Genomic DNA, 17,729 nt, shown 5'->3' on the forward strand with positions numbered 1-17,729 from the left:
TATTTGTTATCTATTGCTGCATAACAAATTACCCCAAAGCTTAGTGGCTGAGAACAACAAATCTGTATTATCTCACAGTTTTTGTTGGTCGTGAGTCTGGGAACAGCTTAGCTGGGTGATTCTGGTTCATGATGTCTCACATAACTACAATCGAGACATCAGCTAGGGCTGCAACCATCTCGAGGCTCAACTGGAAGAGGATCCACTTTCAAGCTTTTTCCTATGGCTCTTGGTAGGCATCAGTTCTTGCTACATGTACCTTTGCACAAAGCTGCCTTATGACATGGCAGCTGGCTTTCACCATAGCAAGACATTCAAGACAGAGCATGAAATACAGCACCCCAAACAAGCCATAGTCCTTTGATAGTATCATTCACAAATGCCATCACATCATTTCTGCCATATTCTGTCCCTTAGAATTAAGTTGAAAGTTAAACCCACACTCAAGGGGAAGAGATTAAACAATGGTATGGATGCTATGGGGTGGAGATCATTGGGGGCTATCTTAGAGGTGGCCAACAATGCCATGTTTGTTGGGTCAGGAAAAGCTCAATCAAATTGTCAATAAGCTAAATTAAATTGTTTGTATGATAACCACATTTTGTAAATCAAAAGATCAGAGCACACCTAATACAGAGCCAAAGGCAGAGAAGTCAGAGAAAGGTATGAAAGAATTGGTTTCTATTCTCAAAGTGTTGTGTAGCATCTCCTACTTCCCTTTAAGGAAAATTGGTCACTTTAGTAGTAGCGTATAGGAAAACCTACACCTTTTGCACTTTCCTGAGGCAAAGAAGTTGCAGAGGAGACATTCTCGTGAGTATCACAAGTATCAGAAGTATCTCACATGCAACATGTACAAAATGAAACTTATCGTACCTTTCAAGTTTGTTCTTCTTTGTTCCCTGTATTAGTGAGTGATAACACCACCGACCCAGTTGTCCCAGCCAGAAACCTGGGCTTGTCCTTAACTCTAACCTCTCTTTCACTCCCAACATCCAGTCAGTCATGAAATTTTAAGGATTCACTTACAAAATACCAAATCCATCCATTATCCTTATTTTATTTCTTGCCCGTATTCCTTCAATAGCCCATCTCTTGTCGCCTAGTAGCCACTATTGGCCCCATCTAAACTATTCTCCTTCCAGCAGTCAAAATAATATTTGTAAGACTTAAATATAATCAAGATACTTCCCTGCTTGAAACCCTTCAATAACTATGTTTCTCTTAGGGTAAAATCCAAGTTCCTTATTAAGTCTACCATGTCCTACATGATATGTCCCACTCTTAGTTCTCCAGCCTCACCTCTTGCCATTCTCACTCTTAGTCTATGTTTTAGTTACATTAAAGTTTATTTAGTTGCTCTTGGCTTTATCAATGCAAATCAATTTTTCCCACTCATCCACTGTTCCTCTTTTCTCTGGACAATTCCTACCCTCTCCTTTCTCTAAGGAAGGTTTCCCTAACAATTACAAAGTTTACTAACTATTGAGGTCTTCCCAAGTATGAGGCAGCATGCTGAGAGCTTTACATATCTTCCCATTTAAATATTGATAAAATGTCTCATGTGTACCTCCATGACACTCATAGAAACTTCATAGATCTTACCACATTTTATTTTAATCACTTATTTATTTGCCTTTATTAATCACTAGCCTGATCAAGTTAGAAAAAGAGAGAAAAAAGGTACAGATTAATTATAAATAAAAATTGGGCCATAACCATAGATACAGGTAAGATTTTTAAAGCCCAGTATAGAATATAATAATAATTTTAAAAATTAGGCCAATTTTTTTAAAAATGTAGGTGCTACAGACAATTTTCTAAAATAATAGAAACCATACAAATTGACTCAAAAAGAAAGAGATTTCTGATTCTGATAAGATAGTAGACAACATTACTAGACTAAACTTCCCACAATAAATATCTAAAATGCTGTATAAAATCTTTGAAACATTTTATTAAGACCATTATTGTGCCAGAAAGAAAATCAGGGATACTCAAGCCAGAGACCTACTGATGGTGTGAACCAGAGACGTAAGAGAAATTTGAGGGCACTTGCCAAACTTGGTCAACTTGGGTACCAGTTTTCATGGCCTCATGGCACATGGACTAGAAGAGGCAAATTTCAGCGACTGCTTAAGGTGGGGAGTCTAAGTGGAAGTCTTTTCTCTTTTAAGTCAAAGGCCTCCAAAGGGCTCTACCTTAGTATAAGAGTGAACTAGAAATACCACTCCTTTTCACCAAAGATTGCATGAAAATCTCTCTAAAACTTGACAGTGTAGCAGAGGAAGGCAACATCCTTAAGGAGTTGAATCCATAATCTGGTTATCACGTTGACTTAACGTGTACATTTATAGAGTCTGAGTCGTCCTCAAACTCTCAAACTGAAAATTTAGTTTAAAGTAGTCCCAAACAAGAAGTCATCTCAGGCTCTGGCAGAAACAAAATGCACACACATTCTGAAGGAACAAGCATAATACCACGTCTCCATGAATCTCAGAAAGCAAATTTTCAATGGAATTGAGCTACTTACAGTCAAAATTCACCAAACACATGAGAAAACAAGGCACTATGAGCAGCGTATGAGGGTTACCATTTCTCCACATCCTCTCCAACACTTGTTATTCCTTGTCTTATTGATAACAGCCATCCTATTATCAGGTGTAAGGTGGTATCTCATTGTGATTTTGACTTGCATTCCCCTTATAGCTAGTGAAGTTGAGCATCTTTTCATAAGTCTGTTGGCCATCTGTGTGTCTTCTTGGGGAAAGTGTCTGTTCAAGTCCTCTGCCCATTTTTATTAATAACTGGATTTTTTTTGTTGTTGTTGAGTTGTATGAGTTCTTTATATATTTTGAATATTAGCCCCTTAATGAAGGTATTGTTTGCAAAAGGAACCCTCATACACTGCTGGTGGAAATGTAAATTGGTGGAGCCTTTTAGAAAATAGTATGGAGGTTCCTCAAAAAATTAAGAATATGATAAATGTCTAACTATTACATTGTTCTGTGCACCTGAAACTAATAAAAAAAATAGAAAAAAAATAAAAAGATTCAAACTGCAAAAAAAAAAAAAAAAGAAAGAAAATTAAGAATAGAGCTACCATATGCCCCAGCAATCCCTCTTCTGGGTACTTATCCTCAAAATTTGAAAACACTTATTCATAAAGATATATGTGCCCTTCTGTTCATTGCAGCATTATTTGCAATAGCTAAGATGTGGAAACAACCAAAGTGTCCTTTAACAAATGATTGGATAAAGGAGATGTGGTACATATGTACAATGGAATACTACTTAGCCATAAAAAAGATAAAGTATTTGTAACAACATAGATGTATCTTGAGAGTATCATGCTAAGTAAAATAAGTCAGATGGAAAGGACAAGAATTGTATGATTTCACCCCTATGTGAGGTGTAAAACAAAAAGCAACAAACAATACAAACTCATAGACATAGACAACAGTATGGTGGTTACCAGAGGGGAGAGGGTTATGGGGGAGGATAAAGAGAGTAAAGGCGGTCAAATATATGGTGACTAAAGGAGACTAGACTTTGTATGGTAAGCACACAGGGAATATACAGATGATGTATTATAAAGTTGTACATCTGAAACTTATATAATGTTATTAAAGTTATTAACCAACATTACCCTCAATATACTTAAATAAAAATGGGGGGAACTAGAAGGCACTACGAACCAAGAGAAAAAACAAATGATAGGAAAAGACCCACAAAATATAAAGACATACTTTTCTATATACAAAAATAACGAACAGCTTTAAAATATGTGCAGAGAAGAAATTAAAGAAAGACTAAGCATTTTGAAAACTGAAAATACAATACCGTGGTTTTCCCGAAAATAAGACCTAGGCCGAAAATAAGACCTGGTCTTATCTTAATTTTTGCTCCAAAAGACACATTAGAGCTAGCTGATGGTTCGGCTAGGTCTTATTTTCGGGGAAACACGGTAATCAAAATTTTAGAAACTTAAATGAATATGTTCAACAGCAGCTTCAATACAACTAAAGAGAGACTAATAAACAGAAAGACTTGAATGAGACAATTAATCAAAATGTAGTTGTAGTGTGTTGAATTGTGTCCTTAAAAAGGTAGTATGTCCAAATCCTAACCCCTTGTACCAGTGAATATAACCTTATTTAAAAATAGGATTGTTTTGTGGATGTGATTAAGCTAATCATCTTGAGACGAGATCATCCTAGATTTAGGGTGCTTCCTAAATCCAGTGTCTAGTGTCCTTATAAGAAAAAGGAGAGGAAGATTTGAATCACAGATTCAGAGAAGACCCATAGACAGAGAGGAGAAGCACCCAACTCCCAGATTCTCCTCAACGAGTTAAGGATTTGGAGCCCATAAAACTTTGGGCCTGAACTTTTAAGAATCCCACCAGAGGGACAGGATCCCAAAACACCTAACTCTGAAATCCAATGGGGCTTCTGTCCAGTAGACAAACAAGACCATGGCAAACAAAGAAGCAATTTGTAATGGGTACATGAGCACTCACTGTGGATCTCCCACAAGGCTCAGCCCGAAGGGAACAGGCAAAAGCATCCATCTCCCAGTCTTTCCCTGAAAGAAAATTATCTGCAAACTTTGAAAGCTACTGTCTGAGGGCCAGGCTTCTAATATTACAAGAACCAGGGGCTGGCTGTGTTCCTCCTCAGAGAGTGAGAAAGCTGGTATATACTTATTCCATATTCTCCCTCCAGCCAGATCCAATAATAAAACTAAGTCTCCCTGAAAGGAGCTTGTACACATATCTGATGCCACAGCATTTGTGGGTCTCACCCGAGGGACGGGTCACTGGGATACCTGGCTCTGATATCCAATAGGTCTTGCATTCATGGGTCTCACAGGACTGTAGGGAACAAAGAAACACTTCTTAACAGGTGCAGGAGCACCCCCTCCTCCACGGCTATATACCTTGGATCAGCACAGAGGGAGCAGACAAAATGACCATTTCCCAGTTACTCTTTTGCAGAGACTTAAACATGGGCTTTCTCAGCTGCTACCTGAGGACCCAACTTCTAATCAGCCTGCATCTAGGTGCTAACTTCAGTCCCTTTCTTTAGGACACTGATGTGTGTTTCACACCCTAAACTACTGGGAGCCACTGAAAACAAAGAAGGGGGTTTGGATAATCACAAAAGTTTGAGAGACAACTAGGGGCTCACGCCAGGCTGATCAATGAGATTTATCTCCTATACAAAACCTGTATCAAGTCTGGGATAGGTGGTTGTTTTATCTAATGCATAAAAACCAACACCGACAGTCAAGGACAATGAAGAAATAAAGGAATATTTACCAAACAAAATAACAAGATAAATCTCTAGAAACAAATCTTAATGAGATAGAGATAAGTTATATACCTGATAGAAGGTTGAAAATGATAGTCATAAAGATACTCACTGAGGTCAGGAGAGCAATGAAAGAACAAAGGGAGAATTTCAGTGAAGAGAAACAAAATATTCTAAAGTATCAAAGACAAATAACAGAGCTAAAAAGATGGTAATTGACCCAAAAATTCAACAGAGAGGTTCAACCACAGAATAGATCAAGTGAAAGAGGATCAGAAATTTCAAAGACAGGTAAGTCGAATTCATCCAATCAGAGTAGAAAAAAGAACAAAAGAATAATAAGAATGAAGATAGCTTATGGAATTTATGAGATACCATCAAGTACTATATGCATTATAGGGGTCTCACAAGGAGAAGAGAAAGAGAAAGGAGCAGAAAACTTATTTAAAAGAAATAATGGCTGAAAACTTCCCTAACCTGGGGGAAGATAAATACATCCAGGTCCAGGGAGCCCAGAGAGAGTTCCAAATAAGGTGAATCCTAAGACCCACACCAGGACACCTTATAATTAAATTGTCAAAAGTTAAAGATAAAGAGAGAATTATATATATATAAAAGTAGCAAGAGAAAAGCAACTTGTTATGCCCATAAACTATCGCATATTTTTCATCAGAAACTTTGCAGGCCAGGAAGTAGTAAGATGATATATTCAAAGTGCTTAAAGAAAAAACTACCAAACAAAAATGCACTATCTAGCAAAGTGGAAAGGTCTTTAAAACTGAAGGAGAGATAGTTTCCCAAACAAAAGCTGAATGAATTCACCACCACTAGACCACCCTCACAAATACATTCAGAAAATTTCCAAGCTTAACCTAAAGGACTATAATTAATGACAAGAAAATACATAAATGTATAAAGCAAAAGTATTAAAAAGTAACTATAGTTACAGTAATTTGTTAATGGATCTACAGTGTAAAAGATGTAAATTGTGACCTCAAAACATAAAATGGGGGAGTGTAAAAATACAGAACTTTTGCATGCTTTCAAAGATAAGCTGTTATTAGGTTAAAAGAGACTGTGTAAATATAAGATTTTTTATGTAAGCCTCATAGAAAAACTTACAGTAGATATACAAAATTAAAGAGAAAGGAATCAATACCACTACAGAAAGTAAACAAGTCAGACAAGGACACTATGAGAAAAGAACAATACAGGCTAATATCTTGATGAACACATATGCAAAAATTCTGAACAAAATATTAGCAAATCAAATTCAATAATACATTAAAGGGATCATACACCTGACCAAGTAGGCTGTATTCCAGGGATGCGAGTATGGTCCAACATCCACAAATCAATCAATGTGATACACCACATGAACAAAATGAAGGATAAAAATTATATAATCATCTCAATAGATGCAGAAAAAACACTTGACAAAATTCAACATCCATTCATAAGAACGCTCAACTGAGTAGAGAGGGAATGTATCTCAACATAATGAGGGCCATTACATATTACATATTACAAGCCCACAGCTAACATTATACTCAACAGTGAAATGATAAAACCTTGTTCTCTTAAGATCAAACAAGACAAGGATGGCCTATCTTGCCACTTTTATTCAATGTAGTACTGGGATTCCTAGCCAGAGAAATCAGGTAAGAAAAAGAAATAAAACGCATCCAAAAGAGAAAGGAAGACATAAATTTATCTTTCTTTGCAGATGATGTGATGTTAGGTATAGAAAACTCTGAAAACTCAACCAAGAAAAGAAAAACCTGTTAGAACTAATACATAAATTGAGTAAAGTTGCAGGATGCAAAATCAATATACAAAAATGAGTTATGTTTCTACATACCAACAATAAGCTATCAAAAAGAGAAATTAAGGGAGAGATCCAAGATGGCAGAGTAGACAAATACTGTAGCTATGTTTTTCTGTGAACACATTAAAATTACACTATATTATATAACAATCAACCTGGAGAACCATCTAATGTCTTGCCAAACAGAAGTCCTATAATTAAAATATAAAGAAGAAGCCACATTGAGACTGGTGGGAGGCATGGAGACGTTGAATGAGCCCCAAACCTCCCTGTGGTAGTTGAGAGTCAGGAGGGATATCTCAGCCACCTACCCACTAAAAATGCACCATCTAGCAAAGTGGGAAGGCCTTCAAAATGGAAAGAGAGTTTCCCAGACAAACAAAAGCTGAATGAATTCATCACCACTATTTCCCCAGAGAGGCAAAGGACCCCTCCACACCAGCACCCCAGCCCAAAGTACTGGTGTCAGGAGAAGGAGCCCCCACAATATCTGCCTGTGAAAACAGTACGGATTCCACCTGTTCGCGTAGGATGGAAGGCCGCAGGAAACCCAGATGTCCTCTTAAACAGCCCATCCTCTTAAACTCACTCTCTTGCAGGCACTCACCTTGGGCTCCAGCGGAGGGACGGTGACTCAGGTGGTCTTGGAAACATACAGAGTGAGGTGCAGACTGAGGAGTGTGGCTTCAGGGGGAGACCTGGAGGACAGTCAGCAGTTTCCTAAAGAGGGGTCCTACTGCCGTGCAGCCAGCAGGTGGGCGCCATCTTTCCTATGTTGAGCCCACCCCCACAAGCCAAATCTAAATTTAATTGGCCTGGCAAGCTCTGCTGCTCTGCCCTGCTGACTCAGTTAGGATTCTACCCACCCAACTCACCCATCTGCTGGAGGCACTTTCTCCATGAGCAGCCAGCCCCTCCCACATTACATTGTTTCTTGGAAAACTATCAGAGACCATTGGCCCCAGCTGGGCGGCAACTGGCTTCAGTGTGCTCTAAGACTTGCTGAGTCACTCCAGGCTCAGCACTGGCATCAAACCAGAGTCTACATTAAACTATTGACTGCAGTTCTTCCCACTCTAGTGACTCCCTGAGACCCTGCCTCACCCAACTCACATACCACATGCATCTTTATCAGTGGCTGAACCAGCAGGTGGAAGCAGGCCTCCAGGAGTCCTGGCTTTTTGTGGAGCTACCACAGGCCTGGTAATGGTGGCAGCATCCTCAGTTCACAGCGTAGCCTCTCCCATGCACCTCCAGGTTGAGCACAGTCAGCGAACAACTGTGGATCTTTTTGTAACTCCGGATCTTTTTGTAAGTCCTACCATGTAGCCCTTGGCCAGTCACAGGCAGTGGATGACCTGGGCCGGCACTGGAGCCCCTCCCAAGAGGCCCTAGAACCAACAAATTTGGAGGTTGGCTTCAGACCACAGCAGAGCACCACCTGATTAGCCCCACAGGTGGCACACACAAAGGGAGGTCTCAACAGGCACCACAGCCCACTGGGGCGAATCCCACTCAGTGGGGGTAAGCCTCCTGCACAGCAGCCCATAAGCTGTGGATGTGGCCAAACCCCACAACCAGTCAACCTGAGGGTCAATCCTACCCACTGATGTGCCAACAGCAATCAAGGGTCAGCTATAACAGGAGAGAACACACAACCCACACAAGAGACACTCCTGGGGCACTCAGCTCAGGTGACCAGGGAGAATGTGCCACTGGGCCCCAGAGGACACCTACTGCATTAAGACCACCCAGCCAAGACTGGGAGACATAGCAGATCTACCTAATACCCTGTTTCCCCGAAAATAAGACCTAGCCAGACAATCAGCTCTAATGCATCCTTCGGAGCAAAAATTAATAAAAAATCCAGTATTGTATTATATTATATTATATTATATTATATTATATTATATTATATTATATTATATTATATTATATTATATTATATTATATTATATTATACCTGGTCTTATATTATAGTAAAATAAGACTGGGTCTTATATTAATTTTTGCTCCAAAAGATGCATTAGAGTTGATTGTCCGGGTAGGTCTTATTTTCGGGGAAACGTGGTACATAGAAACAAACACAGAGAGGCAGCCAAAATGAGGAAACAAAGAAATGCATCCCAAATTAAAGAAAAGGAGAAAAATCCAGAAAAAGAACTAAATGAAATAGAGGCAAGCAACCTACTAGAGACCGAGTTCAAAACAATGGTTATAAGGATGCTCAAGGACCTTAGTGAGAACTTCAACAAAGAAATTGCAAGCATAAAAAAAGGACACAAACAACAAAGCAAAAATAAACAAGTAGGACTACATCGAACTAAGAAGCTTCTTCTCAGAAAAAATAAAAAAATGTCAAGATGCCAGCAGGTCTGGTTCCTTCTAAAGGTTTTAGGGAAGAAGAAAGAGCATTGTGAACACCTTTATAAAAATACATAAAAATATTTAAAGTGGGGGAAATCTTAGGGAAATAATTTATCAAAATTCTTTCAAATAGAAAACATAGTCTAATAACTGTTTACAAAATTGAATCAATAGTCAAAACTGTTCTCATAAAGAAAATCTAAGCCCAGATGGATTCACTAATGAGTTCTACCATGAATGTAAGTTAGAAGTTAATCTAATCTTACATATATTAAAAAAAAAAAAAAAAAAAAAAAAAAAAAACCTCCAAAGTATAGGCAAAAAAAAGAAATACACCCAAGGTAAACTTCATATCAAAACCTAAAAAAAAAAAATATGAGAAAGAAAAACTAACTGTTCTTAGTCATGAGAATACATGCAAAAATTTTAAACAAAATATTAACAGAATTAATTCTTAAATAAATTCCTGGATAAAACATCAGATGTTAAGTTTATCTTGGAATACATTAGAAAATCAATGTAATTCACCATATTGACCAAGTAAAGGAGAAAAACATGGTAACCTCAATATATGCAGAAAAAGCATTTGATAAAATTTAACTTTCACTGATTATTAAAACAAACACTTTTTTGTTGTTGTTAGTTTGTTTACAAAAGATCTTCTATTGAGTTTGAGCTTAAACCATCTTGGTTTATTTCTTCACTATCTGAAATCTTTCTAGGAAAGATGCAGAATATAAATAAGTAAATATTAGTTTTTCTCAGCAAATTACCACCTGGAATGAGAAATTTATCCCCAAATGTGGAAGATTGAAAATTTTAGGGTAAGCTCATATTTCAAGTAGCTTTCTACTTTTTTTTCAATGATGTTCACTTTTTACAATAACCCAAATGCATTTAAATTGAATTACATGTTCAACTCACATACACTGCTTATACAGCAGCTCCTTTCACTTCAATTCCTTGATTACTGACTATGTTCCAAGGCATGTCAAAAGTGTTGGAGTCCAAAAAATTGTTTAGACACGGTTCTTGTCCTCTTGGAACTTAAAATTCGATGAGGGATTCAAATACACATACAAAGCAATGAAAACAAACACTTCTTAATGGATTAGTAATAGAAGGGAACTATTGTGATGGTTAATTGTATGTATCAACTTAGTTAGGCCACAGTACTCAGTTATTTGGTCAAATATGATTCTAGATGTTTCTGTAAAGATATGTTTTGGATGGGATTAACATTTAAATCAGCAGATTTTGAGTAAAGCAGATTGCTCAATAATGTGGGTGGGCCTCACCCAATCAGTTGAAGGTCATATGAAGAAGACTGACCTCCCTCCCTCAAAGAAGAGGAAATTCTGTCAGTAGACTGCTTCAGACTTAAATTGCAACACTTCCCTGGGTCTCCAGCCTGCCAGTTTACTCTGCAGATTTTCCAGCCTCCACAATCGCATCAGCCAATATTTTAAAATCCTTCTCCATACTCCACAATGCACTTTTTCTGTTTAATGTCTCTGGACATTCTTCATATTTGTAATTTGCGCCTTTTCCTTTTTTTCTAGCACATCTTACCAGAGTTTTTAATTTTTACTAGATTTTTTGGAAGAATCTATTTCTAATCTTATTGATCCTATCTACTACATATTTTTATGCATCTAATTTCTGCCTAAATTTTTATTATTTATTTTGTTCCATATCCATAATATGTCTATGTATACACACACATACACTCTATTGGTTTTGTTTCTCTGGAGAATCCTAATAAATCTACAAAAGAGCATTTACAAGAAAATACAGCAAACATCATTCTTCATGGAGAGATGTTGAAAATTTCCCCTTTGATATTGAGAAGAAAATAATTATTTAGCATTGTACTAGAGGTTCTAGAGCAAACGAATAAGGCAAAGGAAGTAAATAGAATAAAAGAATGATAGAAAAGAAACAAAACCACCATTATTTACATATGATACAAGACTGCATATGTAGGAAATTCAAAGCATATACTTATAAACTATTAGAATTACTAAGAGTATTTAGCAAGGTTGCTGAGTATACTGTCAGTATACAAAATGAATTATATTTTGACATTCCAACAACAATCCAATAGAAAAAGAAATTGTAATCAGATATCAAAAAAAATTTTTAATCAAGTAAATAAAAAAATAAATCTAATGAGGTTTGATAAAAAATACAGTGAATGTTTAAATAGAAAAATGTACTACAGTAAAAGACACATTGCCATTAACCCGCCTCAAAATACTCCACCACCACCCCGACCCCTGACCCCACTCCTGCTTCAAACACACTTTGCTCTTGCCACTTTCTGAAGCAATTCTGGAAGTCTCCTTTCACGAGTGTCTTTACTTCATCCTACATCATGACAACACTGCATGTCACACATCACTTCTGGTATAACAATTTCTGTCAAATAAAAACATTACGGTGTATCCTCATCCACCTATTCACCGGATCTGGCACCATGTGACTCCTGGTTCTTCCCCCAAATCAAAATGACCATGAAAGGAAAACATTTTGAATCTATTCAGGAAATCGAGGCAGTCACAACAGCGCAACTAAAGACAATCATGAAAGAGGACTTCCAGAACTGCTTCAGAAAGTGGCAAGAATGATGGAATAAATGTGTTCAAAATGAGGGAGATTATTTTGAGGTGGATTAATGACAATGTGTCTTTTACTGTAATAATTTTTTTTTATTTAAACATTCATGGTATTTGATCACACCTCCTAAAAGTGTAAGAATTATATGCAGAAAAGCACAGAACTTTGAACAACACTGTATATATGCCAATTATCTCCAAATTAATCTGTTGAGTCCATTCAACCCCAATACGTATCCAGCAGATTATATTATGGAATTTGATAAAATAATTCTAAAATGTATATAAAAGTGTCAAAGGAGAGCCGGCCTGGTGGCTCAGGCAGTTGGAGCTCCGTACTCCTAACGCTGGCTGAAGGCTGCTGTTTCGATTCCCACATGGGACAGTGGGCTCTCAACCACAAGGTTGCTGGTTCAATTCGTCGACTCCTGCAAGGGATGGTGGGCAGCGCCCCCTGCAACTAACAACGGCAACTGGACCTGGAGCTGAGCTGTGCCCCCCACAACTAAGACTGAAAGGACAACAACTTGACTTGGAAAAAGCCCTGGAAGTACACACTGTTCCCCAATAAAGTACCGTTCCCCTTCCCCAATAAAAAATCTTAAAAAAAAAAAAAAGTGTCAAAGTATCAAAAATACTAAGATACTTTTGATTAAGAAGAGTAAGATAGGGTACTTGCCAAAGTTTATATTAAAGCTATTGTAATTAAGACTCAAGTATCCACTGAGACATAGATATACCAATAGAACCTAAGAAGAAGACCAGAAAATAGACCCACACATAGGCATACACTTGCTATATGATAAAGTAGGTATTACAGGTCAGTCAAGAAGAGATGGAATTTTTCATTAAGAATGCTGGGGCAATTAGTTAACCATATAGAACAAAATGAAAATTGGACTCCTTATTCACATCATACACGAAAATCAGTATGAGGTGAATTAAGACCAATCTTTGAAAGGCTAAATTCTAAAACTCTTAGAAAAAAATTATTGGAGAATTTTTTTTATAAGTTCAGGGTAGAATTTTTTTTATAAGTTGAGTCTGAGTGCAATCAGAGAAATAGAACCACTAGAATGGGTAATATGTGTCTGTGTATTTGTGTGTGTGTAAAAGGATTTGTTCCAGGAATCTGACCACCTTGTCTTCTATTTAGTATCTTTCCATCTGGTCCTGGAACTTAAAGTCCACAGGGCAAGAAGCCAAAAAAAAAAGATGAGTGTGGCCTGAACAAGAGCAAGAACAAGATGGAACTCGCAAGGACAAGCTGAAGGCCACAGGGCAGATTGTTATCAGTGCCAGTTCTTGCTGTCTTTAGCCTTGTCCTCCAGAAGACAAGCTTCTTTGTCACAGAGCTAAACACAGTCCTGACCCAGAGGTAAGATAAGCTAAAGAAAGATCCAGGGGACAATGAAGTAGTTTCAGGCCTGGCCACCCCTCATGGCAACCAGATGACAGTAGATCAGAGACAACGTGTATGAGCTACAAAATGACTGCTGCTTCACTTTTACCCTTCAAGTCGCCACAAGAGTCTCTAACTAGAAATGTAGGCAAAGGGAATTCTGGGAAATGTAGTCTAGCCTAGCCAAGCTGACATAGGTAGTTCAAAGTCTCCCAGCGGTAAGAATATTTTTCTTAAAGAAGACACAAAGAGCTGCTGTAATAGTATATGTTATTACTATTATTAAGTAATTATTATTATGTAAATTATTACTAACTACTTTTATTCCAGAAGAGAAAATAAGTATATTTTCTGGGCTCTTGAATATTTGAGAATATCTTTTTTTCGATATCATATATCATTCAAAACTTAGACATGTAAAAAAGTCTTGATTTACATTTTATCTCTCAGAACTCTGTAAAAGTTGTGCTGGGTCTTCCCTTCAGTGTTACTGAAACAAAAGTAGAACTTCATGAAAGTTTTTGCCTACCTTTGAGGTAATTAATATTTTTGTCTGAATAGTTTATAGTATTCATTCTTTGTCTTTATACACCTAAATCTTTTGTCAAAATGTGGTAGATATGGCTTTTGTGGCAGACATTATTAGTAACGTACCCAGTATCCAATCCTTTTCTTCTTTACCAAGAGAAAGTAAATTTTGTTTGAACAGTAATGCTCCCAGCCAAAGTATTGCTTAGTCTTCATTGCAGTTAGAGGTAGCCATGTAATACAGTTTGGCCAGTGGTTCAATAATACATGAATACAGATTTTGTATTCCTGATCACTTCTTTCTTCCATGAAACTAGAATGCAACATTGGAGGCGAAGCAGCCTTCACATGACTGTTCATTCTCCATTCAAGGTCACTGGCAATACATCAGTGAACAAAACAGTTAAAAACCTCTTCCCTAACTGAAACTTAAGTGCAGCTTAAACTATTGTATAACAACATTAAATACTAGAATTAAATAAGTACAATATGCAGAATATTGATGATGATAAGGGCTATGGGAAAAAATTATATCATAATATGGAATTCCAGGAGGAATTCTGATATCAGAGGGATTATTCATTATGAATCTGTACTAACTGGACAAACAGTTAATCAAGTTTACTATTCGGAAGTGCTAAAAAGGATGAGTGAAAAAGTTAGAGGACCTGAACTTTTTGCCAACAATTCAGGGCTCTTGCATCACGACAATGCACCAGCTCACATGGCACTGTCTGTGAGGGAATTTGCAGCTAGTAAACTTATTATGTAGTTGAACTTCCTCCCTACTCACCTGATCTGGCCCCCAGTGATTTCTTTCTTTATGCGAAGATAAATGAAATATTGAAAGGAAGACATTTTGATGACATTCAGGACATCATGGGTAATACGACGACAGCTCTGATGGCCATTCCAGTAAAAGGGTTCCAAAATTGCTTTGAAGGGTGGACTAGGCACTGGCATTGGTGCATAGCTTCCCAAGGGGAGTACTTTGAACGTGACAGTAGTGATATTCAGTAATGAGGTATGTAGCGCTTTTTCTGGGATGAATTCACGATCTTAATTATCTGACATCGTATATACAATGGAATATTACTCAGCCATAAAAAGGTGAAATCTTGCCACCTGCAACAACTTAGATGGACTGAGAGGGTATTGTGCTGAGTGGAGTGAGTCAGACAGAGAAGGACAAACACCATATGATTTCACTTATGTGTGGAATCTAGAGAACAAAATAAATGAACAAACAAAACAGAAACTCATAGATACAGAGAACATTTTGAAGGTTGCCAGGTGGGTGGGGGTTGGGGGGGGTGGATAAAAAAGGAGAACAGATTAAGAGGTTCAGATTGGCAGTTACAAAACAGTCACGGGAATGTAAAGTACAGCATAGGGAATATAGTCAATAATATTGTAATAACTACGTATGGTGTCAGGGGTAGTAGACTTATTGGGGGGATCACTTCATAAGTTATATAAACGTCTAACCACTACGCCGTACACCTGAAGCTAATATAATATTGAGTGTCAACTGTAATTGAAAAGTAAAAACCAACTTTAAAAAAGAATAAAGAAAAACATAGGAAATTAATTGGTGCAATATGATTAACTAAAATACAGACCTTATTCAAATTTCTCATATTTTTTTTCACTTTTGTTCTTTTTTTCTGTTCCAGAATCCTCTCTCATATTACATGTAGTTCTTTTTTCTCTCCCCACCCCCTTCGTCTCTTGCAGTCTGCAACATTTCACTCTTTTTCTTGTCTTTTATGACCCTGACACTTTGGAAGAATACTAATCAGTAATTTTGTACAATGCCTGTCAATTTGAGTTCACTGATATTTGCTCATGCTTGCAGAGTATTAATCAAGTTGGGCCGCCATAACAAAAATGACAGACTAGGTAGCTTAAACAATAGAAACCTATTTCTCATGTTGTGGAGGCTAGAAGTGCGACGTCAAGGTTCTAACCAATTTAGCTTCTGGTGAGAGCTCTCTACCTGGCTTGTAGATGGCCTCATTCTCACTGTGTCCTCTCCTCTTATAGCCTTTCTTCAGTGTAAATGAGCTGGTTCCTCAGTGCATTCACACTGGTGTTGGGGTGGGGCACCCTTTTGTCTCACTTATAAGGACACTAACCCTATTGGATCAGGGCCCCATCCTTATGACCTCATTTAACCTCAGTTACTCCCCTAGAGGCCCCATCTCCAAATACAGCCACACAGCGTGGGGGTGGTTAGGGCTTGAACGTATGAATTTTAGAAGAGACACATTCAATCCATAACAAAAAGGTTTTGTATTTTTTGGAGAGACTACCACACACACAATAGTCTCTCTGTGCATTATATCAAGGGATTCACGATGTTGATATGTCATGTTATTGGTCATTTAGATAGTGTCTGGTAGTTTTTTCCACTATAAAGTTACTATATTTCTCTTTATAAAGCGTCTTTAGAAAAACATTTTAAGACTGCAAATCTTGTTTCTCTTCAAACTTGTGCCCATTCATTTTAACATTCACTGGTGAATCTTGTCTGCAACAGTTATTACTGGAGCATTTGCAATGATGATTATTTCCCATTTACCTGTATATTTATTAATTAGAGCTGCCTGTTCTCCCCCATTTATGTATGATTTTTATGTTGGTATCAACTGAGTATATTTTATTCTAGGGATTAAAGTTAAATGCCATCATTTATTGTTGCTCAAATCATTCCAGTTTGGAGCATTAGGAGCTCCTTCACATCGGCTCCTCTGTGTTTGATAAGCGTCCATCTTTTAGAGCATTTCTTTACCTTCTGACATCACAAGATGTTCTAGGCTCAACCTGTATTTGCCTTGCCGTAGCCTGCCCCAGAATCAACTTCTCCACCAAGCCCTGGTTCCTTATGTTGGGGAATGGTGTTTAGAAACCAAGATCTGTTGCTAGGTGTGCTCACTGACCTGGACTGTCACTGCTTCTAGGCCCTCTCAGTGAACAGAGTACAGAAATATGTGAATATACACTAACTCATACATACACGCATATGTACATTTCTTAACCTATTTATATATTAAAAACCATGAGCATATACTGATGTCTGTTATTCTAATCCAATGCCACAGTTTGTTTTAGCCTTCCTACTTTCCTTTGAGTGTCTTCAACAGTGAGAAACCTGGCTCTCATCCACAATATATGAAATTATTTGTTCAATTCTAATATACATGTAGTTTCAGGAGTGCTAATTCATACTTCTGTGAGAAACACTTTTACTAACTAGATTACAGCACTTAAGGCTTTAGCTTTTCAGTGCCCAGTGAGGATATTGCTTTCTAAGTGATATCCCCTTAAGTGTGGTCGTGTTATGCTTTTGTAATACACGTACTTCCATTTGTTATTATTTGCACTCCAGTTTGGCTTCCCCCATTTCCTGGTTGCTCTTCATCTTGTTTATTTGAAGGTATGTGAAGGGTGAGACATTACTATAATTTTAAGAGTCAGAGCTATAAAAAAGTTCAGAGAAATGTTACTCTGCATCATCCCTTCTAACCCACTCCCATTCCCCTTCTTTCTATGCCTTTCCCTTTCCCTTGGGTAGTCAGTCTCATAATGAGACTAATTTTTCCATATTTATTTTGTATAAATGAACAGATGTCTATGTATTTTCTCCTGTCTTTTTTGTGCTTTACCGC

The sequence above is a fragment of the Rhinolophus sinicus genome, chromosome 7 (genome assembly GCF_057876585.1).
Source record: "Rhinolophus sinicus isolate RSI-liver-muscle chromosome 7, RSI-T2T, whole genome shotgun sequence".
Classification (NCBI taxonomy): domain Eukaryota; kingdom Metazoa; phylum Chordata; class Mammalia; order Chiroptera; family Rhinolophidae; genus Rhinolophus; species Rhinolophus sinicus.